At 49.5% G+C, this 17,568-nt stretch overlaps 1 long non-coding RNA gene across 1 annotated transcript in view; it reads right to left on the reverse strand.

The window, feature by feature from the left end:
- LOC112546663 (uncharacterized) overlaps positions 1–16,580 on the reverse strand; it is a 32,280-nt gene extending 15,700 nt beyond the window's left edge. Inside the window, exon 1 of the long non-coding RNA XR_003090376.2 lies at positions 16,451–16,580. This is a non-coding gene — a long non-coding RNA (uncharacterized LOC112546663). The remainder of the gene's footprint in view (positions 1–16,450) is intronic.
- Between the last annotated feature and the right edge of the window lie 988 nt (positions 16,581–17,568).

Below are 17,568 nucleotides of genomic sequence, written 5' to 3' on the forward strand. Positions count from 1 at the left end.
GGGCTTAGCCCTGCTGAAAAATAGCCCCGTAAGAATCTCAGCTGGGGAAAGAGAATGGGACCAGAATAAATAATTCTATGCCCAGTCTGGCTGTCTTGGTGACACAGCAGCCCTGGGCATCCTCGGCTCATCTCAGCAAGGAGCTATGTCTGCCAGGAGAAGAGAGGTACAGGGGTGATGGTAAAGCCTTAAATCCCTGCTTTTATGAAAGGGGGAAGCTTATTTTCAGGAGCTCTGGGTTGTTCAATGGCATTTGCCCCATGAAGCAGGAATTCACTGTCCGAGCTGGGCAGAGTTTAAGTTCCTAATGGGATTTGCAAAGCAGGGGGTGCCTTGTGAATAGGCTAATTTGTACAAGCCAGCAGCTTTCAAACCCTGCAGGTGACCTCTTCAGCCAGTGTCCCTGGAACAATTTTTAGGCCGGGGGGTGCTGAGCCATGCCCCCCACTATACCTATCTGCACCCCCTCACTGCCACACATGGGGGTGACTGCAGAGCCCTGAGCCAGAGCCAGGAGCAGAGCCCAGGGTGCAAGGCTGGGAGCCGGGACTCCAGTGTCAGCGGTTGGAACCCCAGGACCTGTAGCTGAGACCTGGTGTCAACAGTGGGGACCTCCAGTGCAGGCTGGCAGCCCAGCCCTGATGGAGACCCCAGGCAAAAAACCTTGGGAATGTTGCCATGTCCCCCACATGGCTGAAGCCATAGGCATAGGAAGTAGCAAACAAGAGTATGCTCAGGTGATCACATTGTAGAAGCTGTAGAAACTATTTTCATATTTAGCTAGAAGCCATCTTGTATAACAGAAACCATTTCAGCTTTTCTCTCAAGCATGTAGACCAGAGTGAACTTTCTGTTACCCCGTGAGAAGAGGCCTACAGGATGGGCTATTGGTATGTGTTAATTGGGCTGGTTGGGACAGGAGATGCACTCCCTCATACCTGTCCGTCATCTTGTTGATAAGGCTTTGTTTTTCCAAGTTTAATTGAGGATTTCTGTAATTGGATGCCCTGACATCAGACTGTTTGGCTAAGTGTATAAAGATACTAGGATTGATTGTATTAGCAGCTTTACTGGGCCTGGCTTTGCTGGGACCACGTTTGGCTCATGCTGTGCTTTATTAATTAAGCTGTTTGTTAGCTGCCTAAACAGAGAGGAGCGTTTTTGCTTCGACAACATGATTGACTCCAACTTAAAATCCTGCTGAGGCAGCCCACTCTATGGAGTTGGTATGGACTCTTGCAAGCTCTGACACCTTGGAGGTGGGCACTGTGTAAGGGGTAGACCAGAAGATCTTGTGTAGCTTGGCTTAAGCTCAGTTGAGTTATCTCTGAGTCTTAAGAAGTGCAGTTGTTTTACTCACTTGCCTCTAGACTCTTCATAATCATCACTCCCCTGCACAGGAAATTTACCAGGTGTGCTGGGAGTTATTTAATAAAGGGGAGCAGAGGCTAATTGAATAGAAGCTGAGAAGGTAATTTAACAAATGACTCATAATGGGCTATAGAACCTTTTACCTCTAGGTCATTGGTTTATCTCCTTTTCGGGTTGGCGGTGACCATCTGTTACCATCTGATTGCTGCTTAGCAGCCAATATATGAAATAAATGTGTCCCAGCCCACTGCCTCATGTCCACATCACTGAGGATTTGTGTGCAAGGAGTTGTGGCTGGCCCCTTTTTTTGCTGGGAAGCGAGTCTAAGGTTTGAATGGGCCACAGAATCTAGAGTCATCCTTAAAAACAGTCCCTCTGGCTGAGGTGTGTTGGGAGGAGCTGCTGCAGCCATGTTGGCTCTGTGATGATCTCCATTTACTTGAAGCAATCTGTAGCGCCACCTGTCCTGGGTTCTTGGGTGTGAGTTAAGGTGTGTGGGGGGGAGAGGGGGGAGCTAGGTGGTCTAATGTGAGCTCTTGTGGGCATTGTGGAAGAGAATTCAGAAAGAAATGGAATAAAACCACCCCAGATTAGGAACGTAGCAGGCTTTCTTTGCATGCCTTGTCTGACAAGTAGTTCAAGTCTCTTAATGGCCCCTCACACCTTGGCTGTGTCTAGACTGGCACATTTTTCTGCAAAATCATCTGCTTTTGCCGAAAAACTTGCCAGCTGTCTACACTGGCCGCTTGAATTTCCACAAGAACACTGACTTCCTACTGTAAGAAATCAGTGCTTCTTGCGGAAATACTATGCTGCTCCCGTTCGGGCAAAAGTCCCTTTTGCGCAAAACTTTTGCACAAAAGGGCCAGTGTAGACAGCTGAGATTTGTTTTCTGCAAAAAAGCCCCGATTGTGAAAATGGCGATCGGGGCTTTTTTTGCGGAAAAGCTCGTCTAGATTGGCCACGGACACTTTTCCACAAAGTGCTTTTGCAGAAAAGCGTCCGTGCCAATATAGATGCTCTGTTCCGAAAATGCTTTTAACGGAAAACTTTTCCATTAAAAGCATTTGTGGAAAATCATGCCAGTCTAGATGTAGCCTTTGTTAAATAGATAAAGTACGCCAGTCTAAGGAGTTAGGACATCCCATTTCCTGGGCCCCAGCAATAGTGATGCCCATCACATCTGCTAGGTACATAATAGAAGCTCACCTTCTTCCAGTTTATACTAGATGGGCTATGTCTACACTGCAGGCTTCTTGAACAAGAATTGTTTTGCACAAGAGTTCTTGTGCAAAAGGTCTTCCACAAGAGCATGTCCACACTGCCATGTGCTTTTGTGCAAGAGCATCCATGGCAGTGTGGATGCTCTCTTGCGCAAGAAAGCTCTGATGGCCATTTTAGCCAGAGGGCTTTCTTTGCACAAGAAATTCATGTTGCCTGTCTACACTACCTTCTTGTGGAAGAGCTCTTGCGCAAGAGGGCTTATTCCTCGTGGGGAGAGGAATAACTCTTCCGGAAGAAGCCCTGTTTTCCGACGCTGTACTGTAAATTTACTTGCACAAGAACATGCGTGCAGTGTAGACGCTCTGCTGTTTTTGAGCAAGAACAGATGTTCTTGAGCAAAAAGCCTGCAATGTAGACGTAGCTGATGGAGTCTTGCATGTGGGTTATATTGACAAATGTGGAGCAGGCAAAGGGGATGGGATCTGAGTTTGAACTGGAGTTAGGAGTAAAGATCCACTCCAAACAAGTGGCCAGATCCTATGAGTGACAGGAGGGAACCCGCCCCCACTCTCTAGGATGCCAGGATATACTCCAGTGACACAAGGTGCTGGGATGTGTACATCCAAGGGGCCAGGCAAGGAGGTTTCCTTTCCCGCAATATGGAGGACAGCTTTGGCAGATCCTTCCCCAGACTGATTGGATTGAAGAGCCAGATGAGCCTGGCTAGCAAATGGGGTAGCCTCAGGTTATGCTAACCAGACCATTAAGAGGGCTTATAAAGGGAGTATGGCTGGTCAGCAAGGGGCAAATGAGGAAGAACAGCAGCTTTGTCTGGGAGGCTGTTAGAGAGGAGCAAAGCTAAGCTGGTAGCTAATTAAATAGAAAGGTTTTCTAGTGGTGCGCTGCTGTTTGGGCCTCACTCGTGAGCTAATACGAGAAGGCTGGTGATTATGGACTCTGAGACTTTTAGCTTGAATTATTAGGCAACTGAGAAGCTCAAACCCAAAGAAAGGGCATTTCTGGCTTTATCCAAATCCACAAGAAAGGTCTGTTGCATTCAGCTGGCCCCAGTCATTGTTAGTCATTGTCAAGTCCCCTGTTTTCCTCAGCCACCTGGACAGGAGCGTAGAAGCATAAAGACCCTTTTCCTGCCTTTCCTACTCTTCTGGGTCTGAGCTGAAGACAACAAAGACTCGCAGAGGCTTTAATGGACTTTGGCTTAGCCTGTCGCTGATGATGGATGCGCCATTCTGGCATGGGTCTGGTAAACCTTGTGGGTAAGAACTTTCTCAAGATGAGATTTGCTCCTCAGAGTATAAACATTCATTAGGGGGAGAGAGCGTTACCATGGGCGTGAGACTATAGGATGTATCTGTCTGCTGAGATAAGCCAGGGCCTTGACAACGACTAATGGATTTATACCACAGCATGGGAAGATCTTTTAATTTACCTCGCCCAACGGTCACCAGGATTTTCCTCATGACCCTAAGCCACTTTAGGTTCCAAGTCTGTGTGTTCCTTAATATGGCATTTCCACCTGGGTCTCCTCTCCTCTGTTAACAGTTTAAATGAAAACTGCAGACAGGGAGGCTGTTGTGTTTGTGCCCTTTAAATTTGTCAGTTCTGTACAAGATGTTAAAAATTGCTCCGCCTGCCCCGTAAATTAGGTAAATTGGTCCCAGCTTCCTTTGAAGATTCTCTGCACAGGATTGGGAAATTATGAAACTTGAGCAATTGAGGGGAGCACACCCTGATTACCCGATAGCAGTGGCTCTCAAAATTTTTGGCCCACAGCCCTCCCCTTCCCCTGCTCAAGGCAGACCTTTCTGCAGAACAACCACCTGTGATGACAAAATGGGTGAAGAAGAGGGTGGGAGTGTGGGGACTGGTTGGGAGGTTGGGTACAGGAGTGGGCTCGGGGTGGGGGGGCATTTTAGAGGGGGGGTGTATGAGGGAGATGGGGGTGCAAGGTGCTTATCTGGCTTTGTGCCTCCTGCCACTCCCAGGCACTGCCCACCCACTGTTCCCATTGGCTGTGATTCCAGCCAATGGGAGCAGTGAAGAAAACCTCCAGGTGAGCAGTTTCATGTGCTTCTGTTCTCCCTTTGCCCCCTTCTCCCCCCCCCCCCCCCCGCCCCGCCCCGCTGGGGGAAGGAAGGAGCAGCATCATGTGGAACTGGATCTGGCTCACGAAGCTCACACCCCTGCAGTGGGAAGTCAAGGCTGGTGCTCCAACCTCCACAAGGGAAGGGGCAGGGCTGGAATGCCAATGCAAGCTCCTTGCTGCAGGGCTGGGCGTGGTGAGCCATCCTGTGTGGGTGATGAATCTGAGGAACTGTCCTGGATTGAAGTGTCATTAGAGGAGGTTTTGGAACAAGTTGAAAAACTTAACAGTAACAAATCACCGGGACCGGATGGCATTCACCCCAGGGTTCTGAAAGAACTCAAATGTGAAATTGCGGAACTATTAACTGTGGTTTGTAACCTATCCTTTAAATCAGCTTCTGTACCCAAGGACTGGAAGACAGCTAACATAATGCCAATATTTAAAAAGGGCTCTAGAGGCGACCCTAGCTATTACAGACCGGGAAGTCTAACGTCCGTATCGGGCAAATTAGTTGAAACGATAGTAAAAAATAAAATTGTCAGACACGTAAAAACATAATTTGTTGAGCAAAAGGCAACGTGGTTTCTGTAAAGGGAAATCATGTCTTACTAATCTATAAGAGTTCTCTGAAGGGGTTAACAAATATGTGGATAAGAGGGATCCAGTAGATATAGTATACTTAGATTTCCAGAAAGCCTTTGACAAGGTCCCTCACCAAAGGCTCTTGTATAAATTAGGTTGTCATGGGATAAGAGGGAAGATCCTTTCATGGACTGAGAACTGGTTAAAAGACAGGAAACAAAGTGTAGGAATAAATGGTAAATTTTCAGAATGGAGAGGTGTCACTAGTGGTGGTCTCCAAGGGTCAGTCCTAGGACCAATCCTATTCAACTTATCCATAAACAATCTAGAGAAAGGGGTAAGCAGTGAGGTGGCAAAGTTTGCGGACGATACTAAACTGTTCAAGATAGTCAAGACCAAAGCAGACTGTGAAGAACTTCAAAAAGATCTCACCAAACTGAGTGATTGGGCAACAAAATGGCAAATGAAATTTAATGTGGATAAATGTAAAGTAATGCACATTGGCAAAAAACCCCAACTACGCATACAATATGATGGGGGCTAATTTAGCTACAACTAATCAGGAAAGAAATCTTGGAGTTATCATGCATAGTTCTCTGAAAACATCCATGCAGTGTGCAACGGCAGTCAAAAAAGCAAATAGGATGCTAGGAATTATTAAAAAAGGGATAGAAAATAAGATGAAGAATATCTTACTGCCCCTATAAAAAACTATAGTACGCCCGCATCTTGAATACTGCGTGCAGATGTGGTCGTCCGCACCTCAAAAAAGATATTTTGGCATTAAAAAAGGTTCAGAAAAGAGCAACTAAAATGATTAGGGGTTTGGAACGGGTCCCATATGAGGAAAGGCTAAAGAGACTGGGACTTTTCAGTTTAGAAAAGAGGACACTGAAAAGGGATATGATAAAGGTGTATATAAAATCATGAGTGGTGTGGAGAGGGTGAATAAAGAAAAGTTATATTATGGGAACAAGTAAATAAGAACTAGAGGACACCAAATGAAATTAATGGGTAGCAGGTTTAAAACTAATAAAAGAAAATTCTTCTTCACACAGCGTGTAGTCAACCTGTGGAACTCCTTGCCAGAGGAGGCTGTGAAGGCTAGGACTATAACAGAGTTTTAAAAAGAGCTAAATAAATTCATGGAGGTTAGGTCCATAAAAGGCTATTAGCCAGGGGGTGAGGAATGGTGCCTCTGGTCTCTGGTTGTCAAAGGCTGGAGATGGATGGCAGGAGACCAACTGCTTGATCATTGTTTTCGGTCCACGCCCTCTGGGGCACCTGGTACTGGCCACTGTCAGCAGACAGGATACTGGGCTAGATGGACCTTTGGTCTAACCTAGTATGTCCATTCTTATGTTCTTATGGACCACACTTTGAGAACTGCTGCCCTCTTGCTAAAAACTTCCACCACTACTGGCACTTTTAGAGCTATACCAGAGGGGAATCGCACACCCATCTTTTCCCCAAGTGTTAAAGCAGCCTAGGAAATGGGATTTAACCAAGGTGGAATCCTCATTGGATAGACAGTTGTGTCCTCTCATTCTTTAGGGACCGGGCACAGAGAGCTGGAGCAAATTAGCCGCTTCCCCCACTGCCACTCCTAGTACAAGAACCAGGCTTTAGTTTCCAGTGCTGCCATAGTCTTGCTGTGTGAGCTTGGGCAGGTCACTTAGCTGTTCTGTGCCTGCAGTTCCCATCTATGAAAGAGGGGTGACATGCATGGGTCTGGTGAGGGAAACTGCATTTAAGATAGCGAGCTGGTGCTGTGGGAACACAGGGGCTATGTGTACATTTGCATGATTTTCCAGAACTGCTTTTAACGGAAAAGTTTTCAGTTAAAAGCATTTTCGGAAAAATCGCGGCTAGATTGGCAGGATGCTTTACCGCAAAAGCACTTTTTGCGGTAAAGCGTCCATGGCCAATCTAGATGCAGTTTTCCGCAAAAAAGACCCGATCGCCATTTTCACGATTGGGGCTTTTTTGCGGAAAACAGTACTATGTTGTCTACACTGGCCCTTTTGTGCAAAAGTCTTTCGGAAAAAGACTTTTGCCCAAACGGGAGCAGCATAGTATTTCTGGAAAAGCACTGATGATTTTACATGAGATCGTCGGTGCTTTTCTGGAAATTCAAGCAGCCAGTGTAAACAGCTGGCAAGTTTTTCTGCAAAATCAGATGATTTTGCGGAAAAACTTGCCAGTCTAGACACAGCCAGGGTGTGTAATTATCTAAAATAAATAATTCTTCTCTCTGCTCCTACTATAAATTGCTCCTGATATTCAAGCCTGTTTCCCGTTGTCTAAACTTCCTTCTGTTACTTCTGACTCCTGTTGTGCCAACCTCCCTGTCCCACCTTGGCCTGGCTTAGCTTGGCATCATTAGTTAAATTCCCCCTTCATTCAACGCACAGTTCCCTCTGCCTTAGTAGGGATTAGCCATAAAGTGCTCTTACGAAGCTAGAATATGCTTGGTTTTAACACAGGGGAATTCGAATAGTGATTTAGTTATTCCTGGGCCTCACATTTAGCTCTTCCCTGACATGTTGAAAGTGCTGTGAAGAAGGAAGAGGGCCAGGTAAGTGGGGGCTGGGGGGGCTCCAGTGTGTGAGGTGCATGGGGAAGGGGAGCCAGCTGGGGAGGTGGCAGGTGGAACGCTAGTGGGCCGAGGGCTGCTGAAGCCCAGTGAGGTGAAGGAGGGGCACTCATGTGGCCCACTCACTGTTCCTGGTTGTCCATCCCTGTGCTGGAATGACATGGCGGGAGATCACTGAGCAGGTTCAGTACAGGAGAGTGCAACCCATAAGCCCCCTGGGACGAGTCCATTACAGGCCCAGCTAGGAGGCTTAATTGTCCATAAATGGTAGATTGACGCGAACAGTTTTTTATTTATAAAACGCTTTATTTTTTTTCACGATCAGGCATTTTTGACTGTTTTTGGGGTGTGTTTGTGGTATCGCTTCTGCTATCTGTAGGATGAAACCTTAAACTGCTTTAGATAGTTAACATCATAAAGGCTTTGACGGGAAGGGAAAAGGGGGTTTCCTAGCTCGTCATTTTCTGTTATGTTAGATCATGAATCCAATAGAAGCACCGCTCGCTCGTGTAGTAGTCAGGATTCACTGGCAGACCTCCTGATAACCAATGGGCTGCGTGCGTGTGCTCCTCTGTGCTGTGCTGGCTGGCGCAAATAGCCGCCACAGCAGACTCCCAGATCCCTCAAAGGCCACAAGATCAGAAAAGGACTGAAGGTGCCCGGTCAGGTTTACTGTCCAACTTTCACGGTCACAACCACCAGTCCCTTCCCCTCTCCTGCATAGGCAGCAGGTTATATGGGCCGTGATGCCCATGCTCCACCAGTATTCGGGAACTTGGGCCTGGCTCCACCAATGTTCAGGGTGATATTTTCAGAGCCGGCCCATCCATAAGACAGACTGGGGCAACCACCCAAGTGCTTCGGGGGTGCAGGGTCCAGGGCAGCCCTGGGGGGTTTACTGAAGGCCTGGCACAGCAGCAGCAAGCAACCTGGCCTAAGCCCACCCTGCTCCTCTTTGCCCTAGACTGTCAGGCAGGAAATGCCCTGAAGCTGGGAGTGATGAGAGTTCCAGCAAGCCGTGGAGCTGGAGCAAAAGGCTGAGCAGGAGGCTCATCTACCAACTTCCAGGTGTTGACATCTGGGGGCAAGAGCCATACTTGAGAAGGAAGCAGCCCAGCTAGAGCAGGCACATGGCGAGAGATGCCTGAGGTTGTGGGACTTGAAAAAACTGTAATGTTTGGGTTGCACAGGGTATCCCCAGGGTGGGTGACCAGATCCCTTTTTTTTTAAAGGGACAGTCCCATGTTTAAGCCCTCCTGTAGGTGTCCCAACTTATATTAAAAAATGGTCCAATGGCGCCATATTTTCTGTCTCTCCCCTCCCAGTACTGGTGGGTCCTGCTGCCGGCTGGAACCTTGCTCACCAGCCCCCTTTTGGCCAGCAGGTCCCCTTCACCCTCTGTCCCATTTCCAGCCAGCCCTGGCTAATTGCTGCGGTGACTGGTGAGTGTGGGCAGGCGGTGGCTGACTACCTGGCACCTCTGCCCATCCATCAACGCTTTACATGCTTCTCTCACTTTCCTCTCCCTGCTGCACCTGTTCACCCCCTGCAGCCCTATTGCCCCTCCATATTTCCCTGCAATGGGTGTGCCCTGCTCCCCATGCTGTGCAGACAAGCAACCTCTGGTCAGCTCACCAGCAGATTGGCTGGTAGGCTCCTTCCTTCCCCTACTGCCTCTGCTGGGCCAGCATCTAGGGGAAAAGTCAAGACTTTATGGCCTAGGGTGCTGGCCTAGAGGAGCCAAGCCCTGCATGTGCTACAGCCTCATGCAGCGTGGGCACGAGGAAGCTCTGCAGTTGCAGGGAGGAAGCTATTTCCAGCATGTTTCCATCCCAAGCCTGCAGGCTTCACAGCAGCCCCTCTGGCAAGGGCACACATTGTTCCTGCCCCTAGGGCATGCCAGGCTGCTCTGCCCCCTAGGCACCTTTCCCTGCTGAGCCACCTCTCCTGCCAAGTTTGGAAAGCCCTTGCAGACAGATTCTCTGAACTCTGGAGCACAGTGCATCCTTAGAGCTTAACCACTTCCTGTCTGTGTGTTAGCCAGGGAACAGGACCTATGTGGGCAATAAAAAGGCAGCAGTTCACCAGGGTTAGCCCCTTGTGGGCCACTGCCACTATTTACTTGCACCTCTGCACGTACAGGCAATTGCAACTCCCATTGGTTAGGAACCGCAGTCCGTGGCCAAGGGGAACAGTGACCTCCCAGCTGGAAAGAAAAGCTACAAGCGCAGAGTTTACAGCAGATACATTGTGTTTGCCTACACCAAAGGTCTCTGTAAAGATAAAGGAGATGTGTTCTGTGCAAGTCCAGATGTTCGCTTTAAAGTGGGCACTTTACAGCAGCTGCTCAGACTTCTCAGGGGAGCATTGGGACACACTTGGTCCGGAGACAGGCAGGCATGGTAAGCGGCCAGCCAGGGCAGGAGCCTGCAGGCAGTGGGAGAAGGAGAACTGGGAGAAGGGAGTTCCCTGCTGTGTCCAGCACATGCTGGGTCCGGCATATATGGCTTCCCAAGATGGTGCTACTTTCCCAGGAAGGGCAGGAGCCTGCAGGAGGGAGGGGATGGCAGGGGAGGGTGGCTTCCTGCTCTGTCTGGCACACGCTAAGTCTGGCATGTGTGGCCTTCCAGGGACACTGCTTCTTTTCCTGCCCATGGGGGGGAGGGGGAGAAGAGACATGTGTCTGGCACATGTGGCCTCCCAGGTTCCCCTCCTCCTTCCCACAGGTTGCCATGTGAGATATCAGTCTTCTCCAAATAACACTTGAGTGATAGGGAGCGGATGCTGATTAAATGTGGCCATACACCTGGGCTTTAGGCTGCAATTCTTTGTGCTGCGGTGATGCCAGATCACTTACAGCTGGCTTGGCATGGGAAGGTGTCATACCATTTGATGTAATTTCCACGTGTGCTGTGGTAGGTTGCTCGCTCCCGAATGTGCTCATAATGCTGGCTGCACAGGAAAGGCCATTCTACTTCTCCGGGGACTTTTTGAGCTCACTAGGAGAGCAGTAGATGCACAAGTTCTGGTCAGAGTGGGGAGCTGCTGGAGGCCTCCCAGAGGCCTATAGCGTTGACTTTCCAGCAATGCTGTATCTACACTACCGTAAATTCAATCATGCAAGGTCGGGAATAGTGTTACTCCTTGTGAAAAGCAGGAGTACTGAAATCGACTTCAGTGGTCCTTAAGGTTAACGCAACAAGCTTGGTAGTGTGAATGCATCACTTAGAAAATTGACCATATGTAGCTAAAGTTGATGTAAAGGCCTAGTGTAGAGTAGGCCCTGGAGACAGGATCAGATGGAGCGGAGTTGGTGCACCACCATGGCCGTCATGTCCTCCTGTCTCAAGAGAACAAGGGTGTGTCTGGGATGCATTAACAGAAGTGTTGTGAGCAAGACACGAGAAGTCATTCTTCCGCTCTACTCTGCGCTGACCAGGCATCAGTTGGAGTAGTGTGTCCAGTTCTGGGCACCGCATTTCAATAAAGATGTGGGGAAATTGGAGAAGGCCCAGAGAAGAGCAACAAGAATGATTAAAGATCTAGAGAACATGAGCTACGAGGGAAGACTGAAAGAAATGGGCTTTTTAATTGAGAATACAGGAGAGAGAGAGGGGACATGACAGCGGTTTTCAAGTACCTAAGAGAGTATCAAGGAGGAGGGAGAAAAATTGTTCTCCTTGGTCTCTGATGATAGGACAAGAAGCAATGGGTGTAAACTCCAGCAAGGGAGGTTTAGGTTGGACGTTAGAAAAAACTTCCTAACTGTCAGGGTGGTTAAACACTGGAATAAATTGCCTAGGAAGGTTGTGGAATCCCCATCTTTGGAGATATTTAAGAGCTGGTTAGATAGACCATCCCTGATACAAGTCTAGAACAGGGGTGGCCAACCCATTCTGGGCCAAGAGCCTAGATAGTAGTGGATCTAGCGTGAAGAGCCGGGGCAAAGTTGTCAAGCGGACACTCTCCCCCCCCCCCCCCCCCCCGCCCCCTGCCCCAAAAAAAACCCTGTCCATTTAAAAGGAGCTCCCGGTCATGTTTGGAGGAGGGAAAATAACGGGAAAAAACCCTCTGCCCCTTTAAGAAAACGCATTTAAACGCTTTTAGAGGCTTTTTGGCCACATTATGCTCCTGCCAGCCAACGTCATCTTTAATTCTAGTATTTCATGGCCAGGCTGGTCAGCTCCCCTGCCCAGGCCAGCACAGGGAGCCGGGAGAAGAGAGCTGTTTTTGGAGGCACGGGGGTGGCTTGCGAGCCACACCTGGCGGGGAGGAGGGGGGACGAGCCGCATGCGGCTTGAAAGCCTTAGGTTGGCCACAGCTTAGTCCTGCCTTGAGAGCAGGGGACTGGACTTGACCTCTCAAGGTCCCTGCCATTTCTAGTGTTCTGTGATTCTATAACTTAGATGCCCCCAGGAATCTGGGAGGATTAATGGCAACTGGTACCCTGGAATGGATGTGTCTTCCTGTCTAGTGACCTCCACTGCCCAAACCCTTCCCATTCCATTGTAGGAGAAGCTACTTCTCATTGTCAGATTTCTCTGTTTGGTTTTGGTGGCTTTATTCTTCCATTCCCATTAGGCTGCATTTCTGGTGCCCCAGAATAGCAGGGCTTCCTACAATGAGTAGAGTAGCCTTGGTGCCTGGTGGTGGGGAGTTGGCCCCAGCTGTGTGTCCCCTCCTACTATTTCATTTAGGATCAATCTCAGAAGATTTGGCAAGTTTTAACAGGGCTCCCATTACCTAATGGGGGACAGTGTCAGATGGGAGGTGGATCATTTAACCAGGAGTCCCATTGTCTGGCTTCTGTCAGTGTCACTCTTCTGTTGGGTCCCATTTCCCAGCTGGGTTTCCTTATCTCTGGCCTACCAGCAGTTTGTAGACTGACAGTAGGCTACAATGTAGAGCCTTGTGCTGGGTCACTGATGGACAGTTGCAGCTAAGCCACCAACTTCCCTAGTTTGGGGAACTGTGCTGAGTTCTAATGGAGCCTCTTCTCCTTCCCTTCCATCAGCAGCCTCCTGTCAGTGCCCAGACTTCCCTGAGCCAAGAGTCTTTCTCCCCTAAGTCCCTTTGCTGGAGACACTGGGGGACAGGAGCTAGACCTTCAGCTCCTTCTATCCCCAAGGGATCCTGGTGCAAAGGGATGGGGGTAGGGCTCTCCAGGAGGATTTGCCCCCCCCCCCCCCACCCGGCTGCTCCAGGATGACAAGCAGGGCTTTGGAACATGAACTCCACTGAGCCAGGAGAAGAGGAACTTGATTCAAGTGTCTCTCATGCCCTTTTCTGACTCTGCCTTCCTAAGGGGAACACTCCCAACCCACAGCCCCTGCAGCTACAGCTCCAACAACCGATCAGAGACCATCTCTCTGCGTCCGGAGTCAGGGAGCCCTCAAATTCGGGGAGGAGGGTGAATCAGAATGGGGCTCTATTGTTCCTTACATCCTTGGCGCTCTCCTGGGACACTCTGGGCCTGATGGAAAAGTTGACACACTGTGGAGGAAGGAGCCAGGCCAGCCTCAATAGACCTGTGCACACGCTGTGCAAACAAGCCCATCCCTAGGACTGAGACACTGTGCTCAGGGTGGAATATCTGATTCATTGATCATGGCGCTTGAGAAGGGGATTGTCACAATTCGTCTTAGTCTCTTTAGACAGGGATAATGCTGTGTCTGGGCTGGCCCTGTCCTTTCTGAAGTAATTGATCGACAGCTCATCAGGATGGAGATGGACCCCTTGAAAGTCTTGGTCAGAGGAAGGGGGTGACTGAGGACAATTCCTTCTCCCTCCTACCTCCAACCCCCAAATCTCAGTGCTGGTAGGAGAGAAGCACTGCTTCCCTTCGGGCCCACCTGGCCCTCCCAGCAGGAGTCTGTGACTTTTCTGTGAGCACCATCTCCTGGACCTCATGGCAGGAGTAGGGGAGGTTGGGCAGGGGGTGGGGGATTTGAGGCTCTGATTCCCAAAGCCAGCCAGGGCCCTGACTTGAATTTCCATCTCCTCCTGAAGGAGGAAGGGCCCACCATTGCATTGCCCTGACCAAGGATGGCCCAGTGGGGTGCTGGAAAATGGATTTCCAGTCTTCCCTTTCCAGTTCCCTCCAGCACTAAGGTAAAATTGCCCCCTGTCCCACCTAACCATACACACCTCCAAGATGTATTGGAGCCTGTCTGGGTGTGGGGATTCTGCCAGTAAGTTCGTCAGCATGGCCTGCCTGAGGTCAGACAAGGCCTTGTGTAGAACCGACGAAGCAAGGGATAGGCAGGGGTCAGAGCTGGGATATTGGGAAAACTTCTCCCTCTGCTCAGCCAATCAGCATCAAGGCTCTGAGAGGAGGGAGGCTGAGCGGTCTCAGCCGATGTCCTGGGTCATCACCAGAGGCGATTAATCTCAGAGCAATCCTAGCCCCGTTTCTTTGGGATGGCCTTCCACAAAGCCATAAGAGGGGGGTGTCTCTGAGGTTGCCCCTTGCCTTGTACCTCTGTCCTACCTGATGTGAGAGTCTCTCTGTGAGGTCACCACCGTCCCACCACCAATAGGCTGCGGTCCTGCAACAGGTCTTTGTGATGTCACTGCCACGGCAGCCCTTCCCCTGCCAGGCCGATGTCCTGCTCCTAGCCAGTCCCTTTGCACACACTGATGGCTCAGAGCAAAGTGCTCTCAAGTCAACTTCAGACCAACAATTGCTTCATAAACTTAAAAAACAACCAATGGTCTGGTAGCACTTTATGGACTAACAAAACATGTAGAGGGTATGGTGAGCTTTCGTGGGCACAGCCCACTTCTTCAGATGACCGGAGTTTTGAGTTTAGGATGTGCAGACCCAAAATAAAAACTTTTTTAAAAATTGTTTCATTGTCATTATTCAGCAAGTGTTTAAGAACTGGCACATTAGAGAGAAGCGGGAGCTGCTCCGAGACAATGATTGCAGAGAAGCAGCGTGATCAATCAAATACATGATTGCTTGTGACTTATTCGTTTGGTCTTAAAGAGACCAAAAGGACCTGAGTCTTTCCTGTCAGTAGCCGCCTGCTCGGTCAATCAGCAGTGGGACTCATTGCGGGGGAGGGAGGGGCAGTTGCCCCCGGCGCCACGCTGCGGGGGGTGTCAGTTTAGTCCCCCTCCACTCCCCCGTCATCCCTCGGCTCGCCTGCTCCTCCTGTGCCCACTGCTGCCGGCTGGAGCCTCCTCTCCACCTCTAGCCCAACCCTCCTCCATCTCTGCCGGCAGGTTAGTGTGCGTGGGGGCCCGGCCCCAACTGGAGTGGGTAGGGGAAGACGTGGTACAAGCTGACATGATTGTGAGGGTTACCCAGCAGACTGGGGATTAAGGGGTTAACTACACCTAGCCAGGTGGAGTGGCCAATAGGAATGTAGGTAGGACTTTCAAACTGGGACAAAGGAATTTGGGTTTTTTCCTTTCTCCTTTTGTCTCTCTGGGGGAGTCCTCTGCAGCTACAGGGAGGGACAAGCATGTCTCTCTCTCTCCAAGAAACAATTCTTCACTTTCTGTAAGTAGGGTAAAGTTTAGGTAGTTTCGTTCGGCTTTATTGTTTTAAGGGTTGGGTATGGGATCTGAGATCTGGCACTGCTTAAAAGATGTTTGGCTTTTCTTTTTAACTAAGTTCTAGCCCATGGTGTAATTCCTCCATGAGTATATTTTGTTACCTTTCCATCTGATCCTTATGCTTGCAACAGGAATATTGTTGTAATAATAAAAGTTTTCTCTTTTCTTTTTATTCACCTGGCATTGGTTACTTAAGTGTGTGTCTTGATTTTTATAATAGGGGTGAGATTTCCCAAATTATCTTTCCCCTAATCTCATTATTAATATTTGGGTGGTGGCAGCGGAAGTTTTATTCCCAAAATCTAGGTTTTTAAGATTTTGGGGGAAGTTTTATACCAAAGCCTGGTAGATAAGGCTTTGGGGTACACTTGCTGGCCCCCACTTCTGCATTTATCATGCCAGAGTGGGGAAGGAGCCATGACACAAGCCCACCCTCCCCTGAGGGTCAGGGTCAGCCTTGCAGCGGGGTGTGTGTGTGTGTGTGTGTGTGTGTGTGTGTGTGTGTGTGTGTGTGTGCAGCGGGGTGTGTGTGTGTGTGTGTGTGTGTGTGTGTGTGTGTGTGTGTGTGTGTGTGTGTGTGTGTGTGTGTGTGTGTAACAGCCTAGCTATGCCTCTGAGAGATGGAGTGGTCTCAGCAGAAGTCCAAAAGGATGGCCCAGGTCACCAGCAGAGAGGATCACTCTTCCAGTCCCACCTCTTTGTGAGAGCCTCCCACACTGACTGCCCCTCCTGCCCTGACACACATACCCCCCCCCTCCTTGGTGGAGGCAGGGAAAAATGGAAAAAGGGGAGGGGGAAAGAAGCAAGAGAAGAAGAGAAAGAGGGAGGGAAGGAGAAAAGGGAAAACTAAAAGGACAAGCCTCCAATGCCCCCCAGTGATTCTACAGGATAAAGTCCTTGGTAGGAAATTAAATCAACTTAACGTAGTGATTTCTGTGCCTAGAATTCACCTGGGACCAGGGAGATCAGACTGAGCAGGTTCCAAACCACTTTGAGGCTCTTACCTTCTAAACAGGGATTACAAAATCAGTGGCAGGGAAGGAGAAAACTCTGACAAGGTTCCTCCTCATGCTCATGTACATTAATCTGAATTCTCTCTCATTCCCTGGGGGAGACCTTGAGAAGGAGCCTTACTGCTGCAAAGCTACAGGAGTCTCTGAGGTTGCCCCTGCCTTGTGCCTCTGTCCTGCCTGGCTGATGCCAAGGTCTCTCTATGAGGTCACATCTCCCCACCACTGTCCCCCAATAAGCTGAGGTCCTACAATGGGCCTTTGTGATGTCACTGCCACACCCTCCCCGGTAAGGCTGGTGTCCTGATCACAGTCAGCCTCTCGGGATATTTGAGTGACTTCCCTTCGATCATCCCACTTCATGACTGCTAAGCCTGGGGATCAAGCCGGTTGCACAGTAAAGTCCTAGAGGCTGTTTCCTGTGCTACACTTAGTTTTTCATTAATTAGTAACTTTAAGGCCAGAATCTGACCCCTGCATATCCCAGCCCTCCTGTAGCTAGATTCTGATCCAAGCACTCACCAGCCTCTATTAGGAGACATCAAGAAATGGAGACTCCGCCCCTTGCTTTGGTAGTTTGTTCCAATGGCGAATCATCCTCACTATGAAATGTGTGCCTTATTTTTATATGAATGTGTCTGTTTTCACCTTCCAGCCACTGGTCTTGTTCTGCCTTTTTCTATGACATTAAACAGCCCTTTAATGCCTGACATTTTCTCCCCAGGGAGGCACTTAGACTCTTCAATGACGTCACCTCTCAGCCTTCTTTTGTAGATGCTCAACAGATTGGGCTCCTTTCAGTAGCTCACAAGAAGGCATTTTTCTTCAGCCCTCAAAACACTGGGCTCTTTGCTGTCCCATCTCCAGTTTTTCAATGTCCTTTTCAAAATGGGGCCCCCTAAACAGGCTGCAGTCTCCTAAGCCTCACAGAGGCAGTGTTACCTCCCTCCTCACTCCTCTGCTCATGTGTCTAGTGATGGCTGTAGCCCCATTCACCACAGTGTCGCCCTGGGGGTGCCTGTGGAGCGACTTGCCCAGTTTGACCTTTCTCCATTCCAGGAGTGTGGCCTGCCTGCTTGGGGGTTAGGGTAGGATCTTACATTTGGCTCTGG

This window comes from Pelodiscus sinensis, chromosome 22 (assembly GCF_049634645.1).
Source record: "Pelodiscus sinensis isolate JC-2024 chromosome 22, ASM4963464v1, whole genome shotgun sequence".
Classification (NCBI taxonomy): Eukaryota; Metazoa; Chordata; order Testudines; family Trionychidae; genus Pelodiscus; species Pelodiscus sinensis.